Source organism: Meles meles, chromosome 2 (genome assembly GCF_922984935.1).
Source record: "Meles meles chromosome 2, mMelMel3.1 paternal haplotype, whole genome shotgun sequence".
Lineage (NCBI taxonomy): Eukaryota > Metazoa > Chordata > Mammalia > Carnivora > Mustelidae > Meles > Meles meles.
In genome coordinates this window covers 7,521,688-7,527,093 of record NC_060067.1, presented here as the reverse complement: position 1 = coordinate 7,527,093, position 5,406 = coordinate 7,521,688, and the positions used below count along the sequence as shown (strand labels likewise).

The 5,406-nt window shown below is 41.7% G+C and overlaps 1 pseudogene; it reads left to right on the top strand.

Moving 5' to 3' along the window:
* Nucleotides 1-202: 202 nt before the first annotated feature.
* LOC123937194 lies at nucleotides 203-1,855 on the top strand (annotated as a pseudogene).
* Nucleotides 1,856-5,406: the final 3,551 nt, after the last annotated feature.

The window sequence follows — 5,406 nt, the reverse complement described above, 5'->3', positions numbered from 1 at the left end:
GAAATCAGCTGCATTTATATACATTAACAATGTGTCTCAAGAAAGAGAAATTAAGGAATTTATCCCATGTACAATTGCATCAAAAACCATAAGCTGACACCATCTTTGAAGTGATTCGTGGTGGACATTTTGAGGGCAGCTGACCTGCAGCCTGCACGCCCCGGACCGCCTCCCGTGGAAGCCTGAGCCGGCCATGTAGCTTTCTCCCTTTGTCTCATAACCATGTCCACCAACGAGAATGCTAATTCACCAGCTGCCCGCCTTAATAAATTCAAGAACAAGGGGAAAGACAGTACAGAAATGAGGCAGCGTTGAATAGAAGTTAATGTGGAGCTGAGGAAAGCTAAGAAGGATGACCAGATGCTGAAAAGGAGAAACGTAAGCTCATTTCCCGATGATGCTACCTCTCCACTGCAGGAAAACCGCAACAACCAGAGCACTGTAAATTGGTCTGTTGATGACATTGTCAAGGGCATAAATAGCAACAATTTGGAAAGCTAGCTCCAGTCTACTCAAGCTGCTAGGAAACTGCTTTCTCGGGAATAGCAGCACCCCATAGACAACATAATCCGGGCTGGTTTGATTCCAAAATTTGTGTCCTTCTTGGGCAGAACCGATTGTAGTCCCATTCCGTTTGAATCCGCTTGGGCTCTCACTAACATTGCTTCCGGGACATCAGAACAGACCAAGGCTGTGGTGGATGGAGGCGCTATCCCAGCATTCATTTCCCTGTTGGCATCTTCCCATGCCCACATCAGCGAACAGGCTGTGTGGGCTCTAGGAAACATTGCAGGTGACGGTTCAGTTTTTCGAGACTTGGTTATCAAGTATGGTGCAGTTGAACCACTTCTGGCTCTCCTTGCGGTTCCTGATATGCCATCATTAGCATGTGGCTACTTACAGAACCTTACTTGGACACTTTCAAACCTTTGTCGCAACAAGAACCCCGCACCCCCGCTAGATGCCGTCAAGCAAATTCTTCCTACCTTAGTTTGTCTCCTGCATCACAACGATCCAGAGGTCTTGGCAGATACCTGCTGGGCCATCTCCTACCTGACAGATGGTCCAAATGAACGGATTGAGATGGTTGTGAAAACAGGAGTTGTGCCCCAGCTTGTAAAGCTTCTAGGAGCTACTGAATTGCCCATTGTGACTCCTGTGCTAAGAGCCATAGGAAATATTGTTACTGGGACAGATGAACGAGTCTGTTCAACTGTCCCACCACTTGTATAGTTGGTCAACCTGAGTCTAGGTTGTAACAGATGCCGGAGTGCTTGCTGTCTTTCCCAGCCTGCTAATGAACCCCAAAACTAATGTTCAGAAGGAAGCTACGTGGACAATGTCAAACATCACAGCTGGCCACCAGGACCAGATTCAGCAAGTTGTGAATCATGGATTAGTCCCATTCCTCATTGGTGTTCTCTCTAAGGCAGACTTTAAGACACAAAAGGAAGCTGTCTGGGCTGTGACCAACTATACAAGTGGTGGGACAGTTGAACAGATTGTATACCTCGTCCATTGTGGCATAATAGAACCATTGATGAACCTCTTAACTGCAAAGGATACCAAAATTATTTTGATCATTCTGGATGCCATTTCCAATATCTTTCAGGCTGCTGAGAAATTAGGTGAAACCAAGAAACTTAGTATAATGATCGAAGAATGTGGAGGTTTGGACAAAATCGAGGCTCTACAAAACCATGAAAATGAGTCTGTGTACAAAGCTTCATTAAACTTGATTGAGAAGTATTTCTCTGTAGAGGAAGAGGAAGATCAGAATGTTGTGCCAGAAACTACCTCTGAAGGCTATACGTTCCAGGTTCAGGATGGCACCGCTGGAACCTTTAACTTTTAGCTTGTACAGCCAATGCAGAAAGTTGTTTATGGTGTGCTCTGTTTGGTAGAAGTTTGTCTTACTATTTCTCTACTAAGAACTCTTTTTAAATGTGTTTTGTTATTGTAGCACTTTTTTACAACAAAACTCTACTTGACCAGTTCCAAACTGTACAAACTGTATGAGGCTCCTCCTCCCAGTGGGTTTCTTATTTCTATGTGGAATCTCCTCTCTTGCAGTGTCTGTAAATAAAGATTAAATTCCACCCTTTTCTTTAAAAAAAAACCCATAAGCTACTTGGGAATAAACCAAAGATGTAAAGAATCTGTACTCAGAAAACTATAGAATACTCATGAAAGAAACTGAGGAAAACACAAAGAGATGGAAAAACATTCCATGCTCATGGATTCTACGAATGAGCATTGTTAAAATGTCTACGCTACCAAAAGCAATCTATAAATTCAATGCAATCCCTATCCAAACACCATCAACATTTTTCACTGAGCTGGAACAAACAACCCTAAAATTTGTATGGAACCAGAAAAGCCCCCAAATAGCCAGTGGGATGTTGACAAAGAAAACAAAAGCTGGGGACATTACAATTCCAGACATCAAGCTCTATTACAAAGCTGTAATCATCAAGACAGTATGGTACTGGTACAAAAACAGACACATAGATCATTGGAACAGAATAGAGAGCCCAGAAATGGACCCTCAACTCCATGGTCAACTAATCCTTGACAAAGCAGGAAAGAATGTCCAATGGAAAAAAGACAGTCTCTTCAACAAACAGTATGTGGAAAATTGGACCGCCACACACAGAAGAATGAAACTGGACCATTTCCTTACACCACACACAGAAATAGATAGATGAAAGACCCCCATGTGAGACAGGAATCCATTAAAATCCTTGAGGAGAACACAAGCAACAACCTCTTTGACCTCAGCTGCAGCAACTTCTTCCTAGAAACATTGCCAAAAGCAAGGGAGGCAAGTGCAAAAATGAACTATTGGGACTTAATCAAGAGAAAAATAATCTGCACACACAAAGCTGTGATCACCAAGACAGCATGGTACTGGCATTAAAACAGACACATAGACCAGTGGAACAAAGTAGAGAGCCCAGATATGGACCCTCAACTCTATGGTCAAATAATCTTTGACAAAACAGGAAAAAAGATACAGTGGAAAAAAGTCTTTTCAATAAATGGTGCTGGGAAAACTGGACAGCGATATGTAGAAGAATGAAACTCGACCATTCTCTTACACCATACACAAAGATATACTTGAAATGGATAAAAGACCTCAACGTGAGACAGGAATCCATCAGAATCCTAGAGGAGAACATAGGCAGTAACCTCTTCGATATCAGCCACAGCAACTTCTTTCAAGATATGTCTCCAAAGGCAAAGGAAACAAAAGTGAAAATGAACTTTTGGGACTTCATCAAGATCAAAAGCTTCTGCACAGCAAAGGAAAGAGTCAACAAAACAAAGAGGCAACCCACGGAATGGGAGAAGATATTTGTAAATGACAGTACAGACAAAAGGTTGATATCCAGGATCTATAAAGAATTCCTCAAACTCAACACACACAAAATAGATAATCAGATCAAAAAATGGGCAGAAGATATGAACAGACACTTCTCCAAAGAAGACATACAGATGGCTATCAGACACATGAAAAAGTGTTCATCATCACTAGCCATCAGGGAGATTCAAATTAAAACCACATTGAAATACCACCTTACACCAGTTAGAATGGCCAAAATTAGCAAGACAGGAAACAACATGTGTTGGAGAGGATGTGGAGAAAGGGGAACCCTCTTACACAGTTGGTGAGAATGCAAGTTGGTGCAGCCACTTTGGAGAACAGTGTGGAGATTCCTCAAGAAATTAAGAATAGAGCTTCCCTATGATCCTGCAAATGCACTACTGGGTATTTACCCAAAGATACAGATGTAGTGAAAAGAAGGGCCATCTGTACCCCAATGTTTATAGCAGCAATGGCCACGGTCGCCAAACTGTGGAAAGAACCAAGATGCCCTTCAACGGATGAATGGATAAGGAAGATGTGGTCCATATACACGATGAAGTATTATGCCTCCATCAGAAAGGATGAATACCCAACTTTTGTAGCAACATGGACGGGACTGGAAGAGATTATGCTGAGTGAAATACGTCAAGCAGAGAGAGTCAAGTATCATATAGTTTCACTTATTTGTGGAGCATAACAAAGAACATGGAGGACATGGGGAGATGTAGAGGAGAAGGGAATTGAGGGAAATTGGAAGGGGAGGTGAACCATGAGAGACTATGGACTCTGAAAAACAACCTGAGGGTTTTGAAGGGGCAGGGGGGCTGGGAGGTTGGGGGAACCAGGTGGTGGGTAATAGGGAGGGCTCATATTGCATGGAGCACTGGTTGTGGTGAAAAACAATGAATACTGTTATGCTGAAAAGAAATTTTAAAAAAAATCATCTGCACAGCAAAGGAAACAGTCAACAAAACCAAAAGACAACTGACAGAATAGGAGAAGATACTCACAAATGACAATCAGATAAAAGGCTAATATCCAAAATTATAAAGAATTTGTCAAACTCAATACCCAAAGAACAAATAATCCAACCAAGAAATGGGAGGAGACATGAAAAGACATTTCTGCAAAGAAGACATCCAGATGGCCAACAGACACATGAAAAAGTGTTCAATATCACTTGGCATCAGGGAAATACAAATCAAAACCACAGTGAGATACCACCTCACACCAATCAGAATGGCTAAAATTAACCAGTCAGGAAAAAAGATTGTTGACGAGGATGCAGAGAAAGGGGACCATCCTACACTGCTGGTGGGAATGCAAGCTGGTGCAACCACTCTGAAAAACAGTATGGATGTTCCTCAAGAAGGTAATAATAGAGCTACCTATGACCCAGAAGTTGCACTACTAGGTATTTACCCCAAAGATACTGATAGAGTGAAAAGAAGGTGCACCTGCACCCCAAAGTTCATGGCAGCAATGTCCACAATAGCCAAACTGTGGAAAGAGCCGAGATACCCTACAACAGATGAATTGATAAAGAAGATGTGATTCATGTATACAAGGGAATATTATTCAGCCATCAGAAAGGATGAATACCCATCATTTATATCAACATGGATGGAACTAAAGGATATTATGCTAAGTGAAGTAAGTCAATCAGAGAAAGACAATTATCATGTGATGTCATTCACATATGGGATATAAGAAATTGTGCAGAGGATCATAGGGGAAGGGAGGGGAAAATGAATGAGAAGATATGAGAGAGACAGACAAACCACGAGAGACTCTTGACTCTGGGAAACAAACTGAGGGTTGCAGAAGGGAAGGTGAGTGGAGGGATGGGGTACCTGGGTGATGGGCATTAAAAGGGCATGAGATGTGATGAGCAGTGGGTGTTGTACACAACTATGAATCACTGAATACTATATCAGAAACAATGATGTAGTATATGTTGGCTAATTGAATTTAAATTTTAAAAAAAATAAATAAATAAATAAGAGACTTTCAAGGGTATTGAAAGGATTCTCAGA